Source organism: Aedes aegypti, chromosome 1 (assembly GCF_002204515.2).
Source record: "Aedes aegypti strain LVP_AGWG chromosome 1, AaegL5.0 Primary Assembly, whole genome shotgun sequence".
NCBI classification, from domain to species: Eukaryota; Metazoa; Arthropoda; class Insecta; order Diptera; family Culicidae; genus Aedes; species Aedes aegypti.
In genome coordinates, this window is record NC_035107.1 from 185840079 (window position 1) to 185861847 (window position 21769).

At 35.9% G+C, this 21769-nt stretch overlaps 1 protein-coding gene across 3 annotated transcripts in view; it reads right to left on the reverse strand.

Moving 5' to 3' along the window:
• LOC5578527 (protein distal antenna) overlaps nt 1-21769 on the reverse strand; it is a 72669-nt gene that overhangs the window by 25643 nt on the left and 25257 nt on the right. The window lies entirely within an intron of this gene.

Genomic DNA, 21769 nt, shown 5'->3' on the forward strand with positions numbered 1-21769 from the left:
TTCGGTAAGGGGCTTGCAGTTTTTGGCGGTTTCGCTTGCAACAAACTAAGGACACTGGGAAAACAAGAACGAAAAACTGCAAAATGCAACCTTTTTCGTCGATACGGTGGTGCTCTCTCTCTATTGGCAGGCAGAGATCGAAATTTGAACCATAATTTTCTAATTTTTGGTTCTGCGAAGCTGTTTTTTGTCGAATCGATGGCTATTGTTACGAGTAACGGAAATTTCGCTGCAGGTAATTTTGAGTCCATGGTGTTGCTCTGATTTGGTCTAAATGAGTTAACATCTTCTGATTATAATTCATAAAAGAATGTTGTACGATCAATTTTGAGATAAATAACCAAAATTGTTTTCAAGCATTCTTGCAAATTACGAGATCATCTCGATTACCCTTTTGGATACAAGTTATCGAGAGAATTAGGTGCCCATCTAGACCGATTAGCTTAACCTAGACTGACTAGACATATCAATGGTTGTCATTCCGTGATTGACCGAAGTCAGTGAAGATGCACAAAGAATCAACTAGAAGTTCGGCTGGGATTGGCCATAATCTTCTCCAGTGTGCATAATTCAGTACCTCTATTTAGCAGGGTTAATAACGGCACCAGCCACGTCCTTTCAGTCAGGTGGAATTGAGGGAAGGAATGTTATTTACGTTACGTTAGAAGTAAATATTTGAGGGGCCAAAACGCATGTGGTCGGTTTTGAACTATTGTTCCCAAGCCATATAGCGGTATTTTTAGATGATTTTTGCAGATTTTAATTGCTTTTGCGATATTTTCATAGATTATTTTTGAATTTGTCTAGCTAAGACATCAAATGAAGATTTCTCAAAATTTTTCGGGCTTTTTTATGAAATAGCGCACAGCTGCACAATCACCTCAGGAATCGCTCTCGGTACATAGTTTTGATGTACATTTACGGTCTAGCTGGGTACCGTGTATCCCTTGTCCTTACATTTTCCTAGTAAGATTGTGTTTCAGTCCTTCGAACAAGATCGTCCGTTTCGCGCGTTGGTCAGCAAATATCCTACTAAAGTGGGAAAAGCCTTTCCTCAGCCCCTTTCATCTATCAACCCATTACACACACACTCACAAAACGAGCTGAAGAAGATTCCCATCTTCAATCCCGTATGCTCAGGTGTCCAGTAATGGGAAATACACACATCTAGCATGTGCAGACACACTCTTCGGTAAAGAAAGAAAATTTTCTTATTCTGCAATCGCGTTTCGCGGAGCTCGTTTTACCTTTGGTCATGTTTCCCACGGGGAACCTCCGTGCCTCAAACCTCTGGAACCACGCGAGATTCTTTTTCTCCTTTCTTGCGTTACGTCCCAAATGGGACAGAGCCTGTTTTTTTTCAGATTAATGTTCTTATGAGCACTTTCATAGTTATTAACTGAGAGCTTTCTTTGCCAAATGATCATTTTTGCATGTGTCTATCGTAAATTTCCAACCCGAAAAGATCCTCGAACGGTGTGATTCGAACCCACGACCCTGAAGCTTGGTCTCACTGAATAGCTGTCGGCTATCTGAACCCCTATCACCGAGATTAAATAACTGATGGCAAGTTCTTCTTCTTCTCGCTTTCTTTATCGTCCGGCAAAAAATCACCCTCATCTTCTAAGCGCGAATTTCGCTTCGGGATGAGTAGGTTAGCTGCAAAAATTTCCACACATACACACACACGTTCAGGGACAACTCACACATGACGGGACACGGGAAAAAGGACGAAATCGGACGGGGACGAGCACGTTGGCCATTTACTTCAATTTGAGATTTTTTTTCGTAGTTTCGCTTCGCTTTACTGTGCCAAGTTCCATTCGATTTTTGTGCTGATGTTGTTGTTGTTGGTCCTAATTTCAAATATACATACACGTGCAAGTTCTACTGCGAAGGATGAAAGGCGGAAGAGGATATTCTCGTCTTCGTCCAAGTCGTCGTCGTCGTCGTAGTCGTCATACTGGAAAGTACGGTGTCCAGTTGGTGTCTGATTTTTTTTTTCGCTTTTCCCTTTTTTCGGAAGATAGAGACTTGGCAGTTGGCACCCCCACCCCGACTTTCGTGCCAATGGCCAGTGTAGGGTTCTGGCAGAGCAGAAGCCACTTGTTTCCATTCATGGTGTGGTAGAGAGGGAGCCGAAAAGCCTTGGACTACGATAGGAATGTCGTCTCTTATTTTGGCGGAAATTGGGCGGGGGTAGGGTTTTTGAGTAAGGTAAATGCGGCGCGTTGCAGGCAACCACTTATACGGAGTAGAGCTGCAAGTGGCTCGTCTTTTAGCAAAACAGTTACTGGAACGTTATTTTTATATTTATTCAGAAAAATCTTCAACAATTCTTCAAATTATTCAAGAGTTTCCCCACGGAATCTCCTAGAAATAGTTTCAAAGCACATCCAGATACTATACCGAACAGTCCCGCAAAGAATTTTAAAACATATTCGAACTATCTATTAAATCTTCCAAAAATCCCTACATTAGTTAAATATTTTCCTCATAAAGTTCCTCCAGGTTTTCCAAAGATTGCTTTATGACATTTCATCTTGGAATTACAACTGCAACGGACTCTCCCAAATATTTTTTGAGTAATTTCCCTCGGGCGTTGTCCACGGAATGCTCGAAAACTGTAATAAGGGTAATTAGTAGATATTTCAATTCGTGCGACAAAACAAAAATAGGTAAAGGAAGGCTATGGAACAAAACAATAATAGGTTAAGGCCCAGATAGCCGTAGCGGTAAACGCGCAGCTATTCAGCAAGACCATGCTGAGGGTCGTGGGTTCGAATCCCACTGGTCGAGGATCTTTTCGGGTTGGAAATTTTCTCGATTCCCAGGGCGTAGAGTACCTTCGTACCTGCCACACGATATACACATGCAAAAATGGTCAATCGGCAAAGAAAGCTCTCAGTTGATAACTGTGGAAGTGCTCTTAAGAACACTAATCTGAGAAGCAGGCTTTGTCCCAGTTGGGACGTAACGCCAGAAAGAAGAAGGTTAAGGAACCTAACAACCAACACGCAGCAACAAATTTATTGTCCTCTCCTATTCTTATTTGCATTTGAGAAAACGCTCATTTCAATAGTTATTGAAGTTGTTCTGATCAAAATTCTTTGTTTTTCAAGTCATTTTATTATAAATACAAAAATTACAAATCTGTAATTTTTCGCTAGAATATATCATTTTATTTTATCTTTTGAATGCCGTCAAAAGTATTTTTTTATGTTTGCTCCAATCAGAGATATCCACAATCAAAGTAGGCGTGTTTTACACGTAAAACGACAATAACTCCCAAACGGAAAGACCGAGTTCCTTCGCTCACCAAATCACGCATTTTTCAATGCTCAAAAAGTGTTTCATAGACTACTTTGATGAGATATCAGAATTGAAAAGGTTGGGGCCAGAAAACCAGTTTTCGTTAAACTACTATAGGAAAAAAGCTCTAAATCTGTCAATCAAAAGCTACAAAAATACTTATTTTTGGCAAAATTGCATGAAATCGAATGATCTACAACTTTGCTGAAGCATGTGTATTATAATTTCCACAAATAACAAAGTTAGTTATACCATTTCAATGAATATGTGGCCTACCGTTATTTTCAATAACAACAGCAACGGCTTTTACTAATACAAACAACTAGGTAGAAGACCGTTTTCGTCTACAGTTTCATTCGAAAGCTCAAAATGCGTAAAACGTATTGCATAATGCATAACGCGTAAAACTGCTTTCTGAACCATAGTGCAATGATCGCAGGCCACGTGTGTTGTTGTTTTTTTTTGTATGAAACGCTAGCCAAAGACATTGCCTTTCGTTCTATAGTGAAAAACTTCGCAAAAGCTTTAGTATTGCACTCAGTGTTGTAAGCAATTACGGTAGTCGACACGTTTTCGCTGATATTCGGCAGCGCTTCACTTAAAAATCCTCAACACGAGCGGTCAAATGATTGTCGAAGAGAAAAATGTCAATTGAATGCCACTGACCACGATAGCTTTGCTAGGAAACGTTACGGTTTTTTTTTGTTTATATTCTGCTTTCACTGTATGTGTGTTACATTCGATGTCTGAATTCTATGCAAAACTTATGATTTATGCAAATGTCATCGTGTCAGACGACATTCAATTGACTCTTTTTGTATGTGACTGCTGACCTTGGCAACGAAACGAACGTCGCACAAAGTGTCGAATGTTTACAGCACTGATGCACTGTTACAATCAAAAGAGAGTGAGAGAGGAGAGAATCTCTCATTGTCACATAGATCCTTTTGTAAAGTTCAGCGAGAAATGCTCTGATCTTGGAATGATATTTTTTTAATAATTTTAGGAGAAGTTTCTTCCAGAATCAATACTTAAATTGATAATAGGTTTTTCTGTATATATTATGCAATATTTTCATTGGAAATGCGCGGAGATATTTCTGGTGCAAATATTGGGATATCTAGAAGAGGCCAAATACATGGAATTACTTCTATCGACATTTTTGGGCAAATTCCTCACTGAACTCCAGTAAACACATTTGAAGCAATTACTAAAAAACCGTGGCAATTTCTAGAAATATTTTGATTAAAATAAGTTTCCACAATACCTTTTGAAGGTGTTCTGTAGAACATTCAAATATTTAGAGCTTTCTTCTGCAGAGTGTCTACTCGTTTACTGAAATGAAATTCCCTGATATTTCCAGGTCTTAAGAAATAATTCCAGGTTCAAGAAAAAACTCTTAAATAATAATAATTATCGAACTCTTAATTTTGAATGAATTTGAATTCATTTCTAACAGTAGGTGGCTTCAAAACACTTGAACAAAAAACAAAAATTGCTTTAGTTTTTTAGTGATTATTTCCCAGAAAATTCCACCTACAATTTTAGGAACCTCAAGAATACAATATAGATTTTTTTTAAGGAGAACCACAGAAAACATCTCATAGATTTCATTGAAAATTACTCCAAAGATTATCCAACAAAGTCTTAAGTCCTTCAGACTTTGCAATGATTCTTCCATCGCTTCCTTTTGGGCACTCACAAAAATACCCGTTTCGAACATCTTAAAAACAGCATCTTCTCCAGAAAGCATCTTCGGGGGAATTCCCTACTACATTGTTTTTCAGGATATCTTTAACATTTTAACTTGAAATTTCTCTATGGATACTTTCTGGATGTACCCTAGAGATTCCTTCTAAGATTTTTTAAGGAATTACTCCAGTAATTCAATGAAATATTTCCCAAGTAAGTCTTATTTTTCCAGGCATTTTTATAAAAATATTCCAAAAAAGTTTCAGAAATTATTAAATAAATCTTTGATAAAAATCTGGACTAGTAATATTTTAGAAGAAAACCTAATGTAAACTCTTGATGAACAAGGACCCCTGAAAGATCGTACAGGAGATCTTGAGGAAATTTTAGAAGATTTCCTAGATCAATTATTAAGATATTAAAAACAAAAATCAATCGAATAGCCTGTCCCGTCGGATTCTCTGAATTCTAATTCCTTGAATAGCATCGGAAGGAAATCCCAAAGAAGTTTGTGTGAGAATGATCGGAGTAATTACTTGATAATTGGCAGAGGTGTTAACTGGTGTGGAACCTTGAATAAACATTAGAAGATTCCAAGGATATTCTATTGGAGAAATTCATTGGAAAACATTTGGATGATATGCTGAAGAAACTTCTAGAAAAAATCCATAGGAGCATTATGATGAATCGATGATCGAGTTTATTGGGAAATCCGTCCTTCCTAATAGATTTCCTCGAATAACCCATCGAGAAACGGCTGGAGCGATTCCTGGAAGTAACAACCATGGTTTAACTTTAAAGAAATTCACATGAAAAAGCGTAGGAATTCTTGTGGGGTATATTGGAAAAATATCTAAGCGAATTTCTTCAAAACTATGGAATATATCTTTGCGGGTTTTCTTGAAGAAATTTTTGTATATGAATCTTTGGAAAATTCTTTAGGGCAACAACTGGAGGAATCAATTGAAGAATTAGTGCATAGTTTGGGATAGTTTTCGATAAGGATGCGTTCAAAGCTGTTAAATGAATTGTACACCTATAAATACTAGGGCGATTCAGAACTCAAAAACAAAAATTCGATCTCCCATGTCTTTCTAACCTCACAATAAAAAAGTGTTCTAGGATATTATCAGCTTTTGAGTCGATTTTATTTGAGATTTTTGCAGAAGTTTGAGCCCAGGGCTATAATCCTATATGGAACTAAATAATAGCAATCAAATTCATGAATATCGCTTCTAATATCCGTCGGATACAATTGTTCTTGATAAGTTGTACTTACATGACAGTACTAACGTGTTTGGACAGGTGTTTCCAGATATTTCCAGTTTTTTCAGGTTTTATAAAACAATATCAGGTTCAAAAATGTTCTAAAATACATGAATAGTTAACGAATACTGTGATTAAAATAAGTGATAATTCATTTAAAAGGCCGACAAAACACATATACAAAAATATCTTAAATTTCAAATCGTTTTCATTCTTTCAATAAATTTTAAAAAATTAGGAACAAAAAACTCAAAAAACTATTTTTTTCAATTGTTTGAAAATGTTTCTATGTTTTTTCAATGCAAACATGTCTGTTCAATATGTGTGAACGACATATAAATAAGAAAAAATGAGCGCTTTTTATTCAATTTGTTCGAAAAATAGGAACAATTATCAAATGATCTGAAAGCGCTGATCAGTACAGTCTGTTCTGAAAAAAATATTCTATTCAGTAATTTTATAACACAGCAAGAAAAATCCTTGTAAACTTCAACGTAAAATCATGCACATGAAGGAAACGCCAGATTTGTCAGAAATATCACATTGTGTAAAATTGCAATGAAATCATGTAAGTTTCTGCAAAACATCGTGTAATCGTGCATGGACTCTTACCGATTACGCGACAATTCGCATAAATTTACAAGTTCTTCATGTAATTTTACACGATGTGACAAATCTGGCATTCCTTTTATGTGCACGATTTTACGCTGAAATTTACAAGAATTTTCCTTCATGTGAAATTGTTGGAATTGACACTAATCCCTTTAAAATTAGTATTTTGCTACGGATTACTACAAAAGAATAACTTGGGAAAATAAAATGGCGAGAGGTACCATCAAACGAATCAAAATTTCCGTGCGTCATCGAGTGTTAACAAAATCCTGTCTTTAGATCCTGAGTCAAGCCTTTTTCATATTTTCAGCTTGATTTTTTCTTCATACAACCATGTCACACAAACTATTGGTAATTTCTTAACGCAACCTTCGGACGAAATGTTCTTCACACAAAAAAGCATAACTTTTGTGAACATCGCGTAGCAGTGTTATCATTTTTCCGTAGTGTTTTGGTACGAAAACTTCGCAAAAATGTCAGTTTTTTACATTTTTTGGTTATATCTCATAAACCGTTTATATTTCAGCATGACTATCTTGTACAAAATATGCTCCTTATCAACACAAGCAAGTTTGCATAACATCTTGATAGCCCAAAAACGCTCCTTCTTCTTGTGTTGGTCATATTAGTATAGCATAGCATAGACTGACTGACTGTACATGTCAATGGTTGCTGCGTGATTGATCGGTACTGGTAAGAATTGCACTTCGATCCAAATGCATAAAGGATGAGAGTTTCCGCATACTCTCGAAGTGCAATTTCAGCAGATCGCATATTATTGACCAATAACGGTGCCAGGAATGTTAGGGTGTAATGATTGTTGCTTCTGGAGACCGAGAATATCTCTGCATCTCCGCAAACACCACGGGAAGGGTGTTTATTAGTGAGGAACGATAAATAATGGGAGTCTGGGAGTCGGTGATGCGATGCATGAATAAGGAGGAAAAATACGACTTATAATTGAAGCTAGTTTTGCATTTTTGTCTCGAGAAGTTTTTGGTAAAAAAACGTCAATATCCATAATGTCGAACCAGTCGAAAGATGTTTTTAGTAATGCCAAACAATGAAAAATATATGTTGAAATTGTATAAAACAGGCATAATGCCGACAGTTTTAGTGACGGACCATACAAAGTTTGTTTGAAAATTGCATAAAAGTAACGCTGTCATGAAAAAATATGTTACCATAACAATGAAACGAGCTCACCAGTTGGTAATCCATCCTCCATGCACTCACACAACCGTCTTGCTTAAGCTTTCCGAATCATTCAAAAAATGTTTTGACCAAGTTATTGAACATGAACATAGATGACCTACAATTCGTAGTTGCTACTCCGTGATTGACCAAAATAATCAATATTGCACAAGGAACCGTTGTTACTAAAGACCGAGTATACCTATGGATCTTCATGGTTGTCACGGGAAGGAGTTTTTGTTAGTGGGAAGGATTCAGAAGCTACACACAATTTGGATTCACCTTGGTAAGTGATGCGATTCATGTAACCTCAATTGAAAAAGTCATCTAATGACATAGATGAAGACTAAATATGAAATAAGTCGACACCTATGGTGACGAACCATTCAACGATTTTGTAGATTGAAAAAACAGACATTTGTGTTGTGGTTTCATGTTACGGTCGTAAGTTAAAGAAAGGAATGTTTGTGATATCCTTTAATTTTGAAGACTGAGAACACCTCTGCATCTCCATGATTATCACAGGCATTTTTCTGTAGGGAGGATTTATAAGTTACATCATATAGTTTTGATCAGTATTTAAAGAAACCATCGACACTTTTAGTATCAAACCTTTCAAAGATTTTGTTTTTAATTACAAAAACAAAAATAAAGGTTTATTTATTTCAATTTATTATGTAAAATATGAATAAGAATATGTCGACATTTGTAGTGACGAACTAATCAATGTTTTTGTTCAATAACTGCATAAACGTAACAATAAAAGCATTGTCATAAAATATTTGTGCTTAAATGTATGACTTATTATGAAACGAGCTCACCAATTGATTCTCCATCATCGAAAGGGCAGTTGCCAGTCTCCTTCAGTTTCATTACCAGCTTGCCTAGCAAAACGCGTAAACCGAAAAAAACACTCCGGCTGTGAATACAAAGACACCGCTTGCTTGGGCTTCCGAAGCACACTCAAAAAATGGTTTTGACCAAGTTATTCAAAAAAAACAAACTGCACAAAAACATAATTTTTTAACGAAAAATGCCAGCTTTTTTTAATTACCAGTTAAACATTATCTCTAAAGCTGAAACTGGTTTTTCTCATTTGTTAAACATTTGAAAAGAACTTTGCAAATTTTTTTTAACAATTTTGAAACCATAATATTTTTGCATATGTTAAACAATATATATACCATTCAACTCGTAATTAAAATATGATGTTTTATAAACTTAAGTTTTATAGAATAAAAAAACATTTACAGCAAAAAATAAATCTAATAATCAAAAGAAAGAATTTATTCATCAAAATATCATGTTTTTGGGGTTTGTTAAATACCTAAGACGGAACCATTTTTTTTTTTTTGAAAAAAATGAAAACAGGTTGAAAACATCTAGTAATTTTTTTGGAATCGGTTGAGTATTTATGAAGTTATGGTCAAACAGAGATGAATTTGTTATTTAAATGAGGAAACATTTGAAGAAAACTATTTTTAACTAAGACTTGTTTCTATTTTAGACAAATTGGTGAGTTTTCATAAATTTAATTTTAAAGATAATGGTGCTCAAACTTTCAAAATTTCACAATAATCGTGTTTCTAAATCACTTGGGCGGCATCCATTTATTACGTAACGCAAAAATTGGAAATTCTTGACCCCCCCCCCCCCTCTGTAACGCTTTTTGTATGAAAAATTTCAATTTTTTGTATGAGCTGTAACGCTGTAGCCTACTCCCCCCCTCCCCCTAGAGCGTTACGTAATTTGTGGATGCCGCCTTGGGACTTATTCTTCAATGCCTGGCTCAGTTAGCAGAAGCGTTTGTCATTAAACCATGTACTTCGTCCAGGAGACCTACCTTAGCCGAGTGGTTAGAGTCCAAGCCATGCTGAAGGTGTCTGGGTTCCCGGTTGGTCCAGGATCTTTTCGTAATGGAAATTTCCTTGACTTCCCTGGGCATAAAGTATCATCATAAATTACCTGCCACACGATATACGAATGCGAAAATGGCAACTTTGGCAAAGAAAGCTCTCAGTCAATAACTGTGGAAGTGCTCATAAGAACATTACGCTGAAGAGTGAGGACGTTAATGCCAAGAAGAAGAAGACATTGACGCACTTGCTAAAAACTAAAGCTTAGAATCACTCTTAGGAATTCTTGCAGAAATAAAAGTTGCGTTACATTAATTCAATTAATTTATTCATAAAACATTTTCGAAAATTTCTCTCAAAATAGGTTTAAAAATTTAGCAGGAATTAAGTTACGCATTTCACCAGTCCAGAACGAATTTCTCTATGAAATTCTTAGAAACAGCCTCTGTCCCAGTTGGGACGTTGGCCCAGAAAGAAGGAGGTAAGGAAGAAAGCACACGATCCAAACAAATATTTTTCTTGCTAGATCGCGAAAAAGCTGCAACGATACTCAACACAAAAAGAATCGAAAAACAACTCTCTAGCCGAAAGGCTAACATCCCCGGTCGGACCCCTTTCTACGATTCATTTCCAAAATTCGCGAATCGGTCAACCATTCGACGACCTTCACCGATCCGAAACCAAATAACGGACCCCAAACGAAGTTCGCCTGCTGCAGAACTCCCCGCACATTGATGCCCAACGATCGATTCCCGGAAATGCTAACCTGTGCCGAAATTTACCGCACAAAAAAACCCTTCTCCCTTCTCCCCCCATCCTTCGTCCAGCGTTTCGTATAGCAATCTTGCTTCCTTCCTTTTTCATCACCCAGCAGCACCACCACAGGCCAGGCAGGTCACATTAGACTTTGTCCATCACTTATGCACGCGCGTCGTCAACGACGTAGTCCTTCCTTTGAGACTCCCGCTGGTTGCTAGTGCTACCCACTTCCTCTCTACTCTAGATGCCTTTCAGGCTCCGAACGAGAGTGAGGGGCGTACTTCAAGTCCGCGGCGGTAATTTTTTGGGCAAAAGAAAAAAAAATCTAGCAAAATTCGGTCGGCAACGAGGGAGGAACCCCCTTTTCGGACGGCTTCTATACTTGAAGCATCGCCATCCTCATCATCATCAGCAGCAGCAACAACAATAGCGGCAGTTGACGATGCTGGTCCTTGGCCTCTACCATCCACCACCACCGCCTCTTCGGCTCGGTCTACACTCGCTCCCTAGCACGTAATTTGCTGAAGGACTGTGGCGATTTTGCGCTGCTGCTGCTGTCGACTGCTGATGTCCTCCTCCGGCTTTCTTGGAAAAAGTGACTCACGACGACGAATAGGCGACTGCCGACGTCGTCGTCGCCACTGAGCGCGATTTGGTCAACATTTTTTTTTCAGGGTTGGACGAACGATTGTGGGCGATGCTGCGTGCTAGAGATTTGCTTCAGGATCACATCAGGACCGGCAACCCTAATTAGAAATAATGCGGAGCGAGAAAAAAATCGGAGGCGAAGGAAGCATGGAAGAAGAAAGAGAATTGAGGAGACAGTGCTACGAGATTAGGGTTACCATCTGTCGTACTTTTCTAAAATGTGTACCGACCTTTGGCTCGAATGTGATTAAGACGAAATCCTTTCAATGATCTCTCGCATAACTTCTGATCTCGCCCTAAAAGCCATTGGTAACCATGTGTGTAGCTCGTTGTTTCTTAGCAAGTGAAGGAATAAACATCCAAACCAACATCACTGGTAGGTAGATAATGATCCTTTCTTCACCATAGAGTTGTTAAACAACGTGTAAACCCATTCAAATGCTCAGAAACAATGAGCTACACACATGGTTACCAATGGCTTTAAGGGCGAGATCAGAAGTTATGCGAGATCTAAATGTTTCGTTAATATCAGAGACATTCCGTTTTTCTAGTTTATAGATGTGTAATAGGGTGGCCCATAATGTCGAACTACAAAACTCGTAAGTGACATCCCCGATTTATTTTTTCATTTGTGATTTAATGAAATTTCAAAAAAAATGCTTGCTTTTTCAATCATGATGTTCGTGGTAACCCTATCCGGGATGCAGCACGTCATCAGCGAATGAGCGAAGAAAGAAGCGAAAGGCGACAATGAGGACGCGGATGGATGGAAGGTTGGAATGGGACTGTACAATATCGCACTGCGACTCTTTTGTTTTTGTCCAAATTTCGGATTTGGCCGGAAGATCGAGCTGCTAGAGTTGCTGCTGCTGCAGCAGTGGTAATGTTTGCGTTGGCCTTTGGCGCTGTACCTGGGTTTATGACCAGAATAGAGGGAGAGATCCCTCTAAACGAAGAAAACGTCAATAGAAGAAGCTGCAATCGGGAAAAGAAGCTGCAAAACGTTTCGCATGGGTGTGTAGCGAGAGAGAGAGTGATCCCACACAGGTAGCGCGCATTTAGCAACATCGACGCTTTCGGGTGACAAAGGGAAATAGTGCCTGCGGGATCCAGGTACAGAAACGGTACCCATCGATCTGGTACATTTTTTGAGGGTTTATTTTTGGATGCTTGGAAGTTTTCACTGCCATGAGGCGACAAAATCGAGGTACAGTAATCGATCTTCCGAGTGAAAATGCACTGTAAGACAAATGTGTTTGATATTTATGATGCTCTGGCCTTTGGAATTGACAAGGTTGACGGGGTCATAAAATGTACCTCTAAATCTTTATCCATGTAGTGCATATTTTCTCAACTGAGGGTCGCGACAACCAGGGTTTCTTCAGCCAATGTTTGGGGGTTCACATTTTTTAATAACGTTCTCGAATGCTTCTTAGAACTTTGGTAATTTCTTTGAATAGGCTACCAGGATGTTAAGTTTGACGTAAGGTAGATTTGCACAAGGTATAAGTTATGTTTCAGAAGAGGAAGCAACGCTGCGTTAAAACTTTTTCTTGGAAGACGTTATGTTATCTATGTTATCTTCTTTCAAACCAAATTATTTGCTAATTAAGATGAGTCAGTTTTGCTTACACTTTCTATCTATATTAATAGTTTGGGTGTACCGAAAACCGGGGGCAAAACGATCACTATTTTACAGCTCTTTGTTATAAGGATTCAAAAATGGTCAAATTATTTTGACAAAATTGATACCTCATTGATCCCAATCAGCTTACGTAATTGTTTTTTTTTTATTAAATAGCATTTGACATTTTTAAAATATTAACTTGATTATTAACAATTGAATATGACACACTGAGGTGAAATTGATCACCACATGAAAGTACAGATTTTTGAATAAATTCACTGTCTACTAAATTTGGGACTTCTGAATCTAACAATGATGTCACTATTCTTCCAACTTGTGTATTTGATCATTTTACTGCAACATTGAAAATCAGCACAATACGTCTAAGTGAAGGCAATTTCCCTTGAAATAGGCACTTTTTTCGAGAATATACGGTTTTATGATAAACTATGTTTGTAAAACTGAATGATTTCAAAAATGAGTTAAGAATTTCCCACATAAGCTTATACATTATTCTCAAAGTGTGCAAGTAAGCTTAGTACTAGCGATATGGTTGATACTGACTTTACTAACAGTATAGCTTGCACCTTAAAAAAACTTTGAATTTTTATGTTCAAAAATAACTTTATTGCAAAGTGAAATTGGTACCGACTAGAGTGTCAATTTTCCGGCCATTTTGCTCGTCCCGGGATTCGGGACAAAAATCTTAGCTTGTCCCGGGAAATCCCGGGATCCCGAGATTTACAAAATTTTCAATAAAACTAGTATTTTGGTAGAAATGGAAGTACAAATTCAACAATACAATGTTTTTAAATGAAATATGATGATTATGTAGCCTTCCAATAACTACATATAACAAATCATATTTCATATATGGTTTTCGTAGTCTATTGAAGTAACTTAACAAAAATCAAAACTTAGCTTGACTAATTATGGGTTTGTTGGTTTTTTTTTCAAATTCTATATAACACTTATGAATGGAAGTAAGGTAAAAAATTAAGTCATAATATATCAATATTTTAAAAAGCAATTTGCATCAAACATTTGAAAAATCATCAAAACCTTAGAACAAAAGAAATAATTAAAAATCATTAAAGGTATTGTAGAATATCATGCTAAAAGTTAATAACTGAAAATTATTGACTGAAGTTTAGATGTACTTTCAAATTTGCTTTCTCAAAAGCATTAAGGCTAAGTAGCCCGTCATTCGTTTTGGCAGCCTTGTTGATTTTCCAGTTTGCAATTTCAAAGTGATAAAGCTCAGTCAACACAAGTAATATTCATTCAAAAAAGTATCACTATTTGCACTTACATACAGAAACTATTCTGATGCTTTTTCAGTTATGTTAGTGCAAAACCAAACAGTGGTTTTCATCAAATTCTACGTAAATTTCGGGAATCCCGGCATTCCCGGGATGTCAGAACTAATATCCCGGGAAACGGGAAATCCCGAAATTGGTCAAATCCCGGGTTTTTTTGTCCCGAGATGTCCAGGGATGGACACTCTAGTGCCGATATGGTCAAATTAGCTCCATTGATCAATTTGTACCCGGGTTACGATACATTGATTTTGGACGAAGTTGAAACAAAAAGATTTAGATAAATATTATTGAGCAAAATTGTATCCTTAAAGTATATGTTGTGTTTTTTCATCAGTTCTTTGATGAAAAAAAAACGTGTCATTACATTTCGTACGCTTCAGGTTGAAATCCGATAAGAGAGAACTGTCATGAAATAATCATACAAACTCGAAAACTTTTATGCATAGGAGCTATGTTAAAATTAAATATAGCCTTTTTAATATTATTGAAAAAATAAATTAATTGTAGATAGCCATTTTGACTCCTTTTCATTTAGTGTAACGCTGCCTAATTATAGACTTCTCATATTGGGGAAGAATAAGAAGGGATTGTAAAATTCTGAATTATATAGTAATAGGAGGCACAATTTAACTTCACGACAATTTGGAATTTGCGTATCTCGACGATCAAATTATGATTCTGGTACTTTTCCCCGAATGTCGATCAATCAATCAGAAGAAGGAGGCATTTTTTAATTCTCGACTAAACACATCTTGCCACAAATGCTGAGGAAGATGAAACTCGAAGGAACCGCCAAGCAATTAAAGAAGGATGCATATGAGATGACCGGTTCGTTCACCACATTGAAATGCAAATAGTTATGACAATTATGGGAGCTAACAACTTTTCGGGAAACGTCATTCGGGGAACCGACAATCAGGGAAAAAAGTAGCCCAACCTCAAATTATGTGTCTATAGTCAATTTGGGGTTGCTGAATCTGATACCGTTCTCAGAATTGTTTCAGCTCGTCACAATTCTGAGCTACAGGTTGCCCAAATTGTATAAAACACTAGTGATCTTGATGTTTGTAATCTAATACACCAATTATGCAGAATTGGACTTTTAATTTCATTTAATTTGGTTTAAATGGCACGATCAAATTTAAACTGAATCGTCTTTTTCAATATGCCTGCAGTCGCTATACAACATTCTTCGTTTCTCTTATATGGCAAAATACAATACCTTTCTATATTATCAAAAAATAACTTTTGAGCATCGAAAATATAAAAAAATATATCAAAAACTAGACGTCCTGTGAAAGTTTTGAAAACGGCATTGGATTCACCAATCCCAAATGTAGTAAATAGAGGCGTTTTGGTATTTGGGACGAAAAAGTGATCCACAGTGTAACCATAACTTTGTAATGCATGTTCTTCTTTCTGACAATAATTTTCACTGGGACAGAGCAACTCTTCAGCTCAGTGCGTTTCACAGATTTTAATTGAAATATTTCCATGTCAAAGTTAGCATTTGTAATGGAAACCACTGGAATATTCAATTTTGATCGGTGTACCGAAAAATAGGGTAAATGTAAAAAAGTGAGGCGAAAAGAAACTAAGCGACCTAGAGTTCAAAATATTAGTATTATGAAACGATAAATTTAAGAATCTGTCAAAGTTTTTTTTATTAGATCGATAGGAATAGAATACCGCCAAACTATTTTAAAATTTAGCCATTTTTATACATAAAAACATTGAGAATGGAATTTTAAAATATCAACCCAATGAAATCTCTCGAATGAAATAATAATAAGATAACAAAAAAGTTAATTTTATCCTAAGGTATTTGTACTGATCTTTATCTTGAATTTCCAGAACACAAATCTTGCTTTCAAACAAATCTTAAGAGCTGTAAATGCCAGTTCACTTGATGCAAAAACTGAAATTTTTGCATTTTCAACTCGATAAATTTGATAAATCACCTGATTTGTGATCAAGAAAATATGAGACAAAATGAGCTTTGAAGACGTTGAATGCGGTTAGGCTTACCAGGAAGATATTTAAAAAAGGAGGGCATTTTGCATTACTGTTTTTGAAAGAGGACATTTCTCGCGTAACTTTTCAAAAGGAACTGTCTAACATTGAGAAGCTCTCTTTGTTTACTTTCTCTTTGGTCAATAACTGAGGCACACTAACCTTTGCGTGAAACGCTAGCCAATGACATCATCTTTCGATCTATAGTGAAAAACTTCTCAAGAGCTTTAGTATTGCACAGGTATATTATTACATGTATGATTCATTATGGGTGGGTTTTTGGAAGTCTACAGAGCTCATATTTGGTCACAATATAGGTCGTACTACAGTTCAGGCAATCCGTCCGAGAAAAACTTCCCATGCCAAAGTCGTGAATCATGAAAGTGCCCAAGTAGTTCTGTACCCCCTATTTTTTCATATTCTTTGAAACATAGCTTGAGATAAGAGCAACCTTAGATGTTTGATGTTATTTTCGTATTCAACATTAAGAAAACATGTGTTGTTCTAGGATGTCCAAAGAGTTTTCATCTGTGGTTTCTTGAACGAACGGAACAATCATTTAATAAAGTTATTTTCAGATTTTTTGTCTGAAAGGTGTAAATTCGAAACCAAGGGGCGGTCCATTAATTACGTAAGGGTTTATGGGGGGAGGGGGGGTCTGAGATTTCTTACGCGACACACAATTTTTTTTAAATTTTCATAAAAAAAATCTTACCATGGGGGGAGGGGGGTGGGGTTGAAAAACGCCGAAAAATGTCTTACCTAATAAATGGACAGCCCCCAAGGTAAAAAAGGTATGCTTTTTAATACTTATAAAATATTATTTAGAAAGGAGACCAATAATAATGATTCCATTTTTTTTCCTTATCCTTCCAGTCGTCGCGTGGTTTGCCACCGTCAGAACCGTTGTTGTGATCGAATAGTGAGGTTTTTCAGCAGTGTTGTACAAAATACAACAGCGCGACGACTGAAGTGTTATATTTGAAATTCGAAAATTTACAAATGTGTACAAAATGTGCCAAGTTTAACATTTTGTTTGAAGTAATCACTCATTCATCCTCATCCAAGAGATTCTAACGAAAAAGTTAATGTGAAACTCAATATTCTATTACTTTAGAAAATGAGGACATTTTCAGCCGAATGGAGAACATGCCTCAAGCAACCAATAGTTCGAATTGTACTTAAGCAGTGAACTCAAAAGATCACTTTTGGTTAGATTCACACCAGTTTTAGTGAAACTTTTTCGCAGATTAAGAGGACACTACCGAAATTAACGGAACTTCATACTCCAAAGAGTAACTCGTGAACTTGTTACAGCTAGAAAGTTCAGAACAAGTATGACTTGAAGGTAAATATCATTCTCTGTAAGCAACTTAAACGAATTCTTATGTGAACTGTAAAACGTGAGCTGAATGAGCCAAAACAGACTCTTTTACCGAACTTCTTGCTTGGGATGTGCTCTCAAAGGTTACCATATGGTAAGCCTAAATGCACCGCAACGTTGTTTTACATTAGCAATACGAATTCATTGGACCTAGGTTGCCTTTCCACGTATGAAATATTTTTCTATTTTCTTAGTTGACGTTAAATCGTTGAAGCAGCTGAGCTTCTACAGAAAAATAGCGATTAAGTAAAAAGTATTACGTACTGTTAAAAATTATTCAGATGAGCAATTTTATGTGAAATTTCAGAATAATGAAGAGTTCCGTTTTTGAATTCTTTTGGAAGCTTTGCTCATCAATTCTGTTTGACCATTCAGTACAAATTAACCCAAACCTTGAGTAAAATGGTAAAGCTACATTCCTTAAGGCCGCACGGGACGTCATTATAATCACCCTATCCATTGGAAGAATCAAATCTCAAGTACCACTTCATATATCGATGCGAAAAATGTATTACTATAATTATATAGTACACAACCCATTAATTTTTCAGCTTCATAGGTCCACTAAACTCGTGATTTGCTTCTGCAAAGTTTTGATGATATTTGTTAGTGAGGCAAAAGATGTGTAAAATAACATGGACTTCCGTGTTACTTTAATACGGTTAATACTCTGAGTATAAAGCTCTCCATTTTGGTAAAAAGCGTAGCAAGTAAGTTATGGTTTTTAATTTTTATCTACTACTTTGTTGGTAAATGCCTAAATTTTTTGTTCATTTTATTGACAAAGACCTTGCTGGACCACCCTATTGAATAAAGCATAATTTCATTCGATTTTTACTCTTACGCTGCAGTGAATTGCAAGTCAGCCCCTCCTACATTTTTGTCTAAATTTAGTTCATATCAGTTTTGAACATAACTGCCAATAACCTTTCAGATGTACTAACGATACAACAGAATTTCAATAATGTAATAATAATAATAATACCGTCGATGGGGGTGACAATGGGTCTAGGGGGTGAGATTGGGTCAAAACGGAAAAATATGTTTTGTGAAATATTTCAGCTAATAACGCTGATATTACTAAAATTATTAATTCATATGTTAGGGAACATATTATTACACATAATTCATAACAATATACATTTTTAGAAATAGTCGTTTTTGTAGTAAACTGTCAATAAACTTGCATGTTGAAACTAGATAAAATTTACAACATTAAATTTCTCCTGTACAAAGTATCACGCATGTACTCTAGCCTCTATCGTTGTATTAGTAGAATGTTGAAAGTCTTTTCATTACACATCACAGGTATTTTCCGGAATCTGTTTGATTTTCCCACAAAAAAATCATTTTTTTCGGTACGATGTCTAAAACATTGAAAATGGGGGTGAGATTGGGTCAAGCAAAAACGATAGTAAATGAAATTCCAAGTCCACTTTTTTGACATTTTACGGTGCCGGGTGTTCTCTTTTTTCATTAAGATGTGTTTATTCTTTCTATATACAGCATCTCTGAAACATCAAACAAGTCTACTTGAGTATTCCGTGCATTGAATAACAATATAACGCATTTTGACAACTTCTCAAACCAGCAATTGTGTTTCGTGCGCAGCAACATCGTAATTTTTTATCAAAAGGGTGTTTTTTCTAAATTTGATTATTTATCAGTGTTTTCATATAATAGAAACATCTCAAGGAAGTACAAATGAGTTGGATCGCTGAAATACTGAGATTATGACGTCAACTTCTGCATGAAATTTATTGATCGTGTAAAGTCGCACCGAAATTTAACTATTTGCGAAGGTTTAAAATAATCACTGTTTCAGTATACCTTTAGGGAAACTGAATGGGCTTTATAGCAATGGGGATGAGTCTTTGAAGACAATTTGAGGGAAAAACCAAGAAAATTTATGTAAACTTGACGATAAATGTTGGGTTTACATGTTTTTTCTCATAGCTCTTCAATTTTCTGTATAATCTTTCTTTTAACTGGGTTTATCATACTTGTGAAACATCTTAGATATCTTTTTGTCTTGTTTGCATCGTTTTTTATCAATATTTTTCAGTTGTGAATGGTTTTGAAATCATATTCTCAAAAACAAGTTATTTTAATTACAGTGACCCAATGTCACCCCCTCTATGGGGTGAGATTGGGTCATTTTTCATTCACTTGTGGTGCGGCTGTGAATAAATATTTGTCTTTAATTTTTTGAACAGTTGTTAATGTACCATCAAAGTACATACACACCAAATTTGAAGTTTATTGGAGTTAAATTGCAATAGTTATTCAAAAAATAAATCGCACATATCCCTTTTTGACCCATTGTCACCCCCAACGACGGTATCAAATAATGAGCAAGATTGGTCACCTGTGCAAAGGACCCCAATGTTTTCCCATATGCAAATGAAATTAACTTTTTTGTTCTTCTTGGGACCTTTCATACATTAATAAGCTATGTTAATGGGCGAATGAAAAGTCATTAACTTCGACACCCGCTTTTTTACAAGCAGTTGCTAGAGCGTACACTTAAACTATAAACTATAAAACCCAGGGGAAACATGGAACAATCCTGTTAAGTTCATTTTTTTCTGAAAAAATATACAGTACTCACAATATTTTTCATTCTTAGTTAACCTTCACATAGATATGGAATAATCAAGAATAATAAATAAACCAATATTCTTTATTTATTTTTTTAGACTATACTGTAACATACATTTCTAAGGCAAATTTAAAAAGGAAAATTATTATGCAAATTCTGAAAGACTTTTTTTTTAATAATCAAGAGAATATATGCCCAACACAATGTATAATTTACGATTTTTTAATAAATCATTTAAAAAATCGTAAATTATACATTGTGTTGGGCATATATTCTCTTGATTATTAAAAAAAAAAAATTCAGAATTTGCATAATAATTTTCCTTTTTAAATTTGCCTTAGAAATGTATGTTACAGTATAGTCTAAAAAAAATAAATAAAAAATATATACATTGCGCTTCAATATATGAGCTATCTTGCCCCTGGCCCATATATTCTTATCCTACACGTTTCTGCACTGTATAACACACAGATCAGACAGAAAATCAATAGTGACTTCAGTTGACCAAAAGAATCAAAATAGTGACTTCAAATCTACTAGCATTAGACATAGAGAGTGCAGAGAACTGCGCTAATTTCAAGTATTTCTTAACAGTCTTTGGTCCAGGATAAGACTTAATTGCCATGAATGATCAAAAAGATGGCGCAATATGGATTTAACTTCCTGTCGCAATTAATACTCGCGTTAAAAGTCCTGGATGAGGTTATGGCAAAATCTTTGGATTGTTTTAGTTGTTATTCCTAACCGTCTCAGATATTGGTCTTGGCTTTCACCAAAATTTATTCAAATATTTCGGCCAGAAAATTCAGCCCAATGCCACTTCTTATGTTTTGTAAGAATCTTTTGTAACACAATTGTTTTTCCTGATGTTTATCAACTTTTTTCGTTGGAAATGTTTAAAAAATATTCACCTGAATTCTTTCAGGAAGTTAGCCAGAATCTCTATCTTTCTTGATTTCCAAATCACATTATATTTGTCTTTATCATAACAAATGTCTATTTCTGGCTGTTTGTGTTTGAAAAACCCAGCCTTAAATGTATTAATGCCTTAAGCCTTAATATTCAACATCATCAGGTCACGAAAACGACGATTTTAGTGACCATTTTACAGAACAAAGAAATTGTTGTAATAGCGACTTTTTATTGGCCAGGTCGAAAAAAAGTGACCAAGTCACTAAAAAGTGACTCGCCACCAGCCCTGTAGAAGGGATGACAAATAACATATTCTAATCTTCTTTGCAAGGTTGGACTTTAATATCCTCAGAATGGAGCTGGCTCACAGAAGCAAACATTTCTAACACAGACTCTTAAAAATCGTCCGGCTGAAATTGTCAACGATTAAATTGGATTGAAATTTGCAAACTGCTTTTAAAAAATCTGTAAGCTGTCCGGTAGAACCACGGATCACTATCACTTCAAGACGCACTTTTCTCCCAAGGACAAAATAAATCACCTCACTAGCCTAAACTAAAACCCCACAAA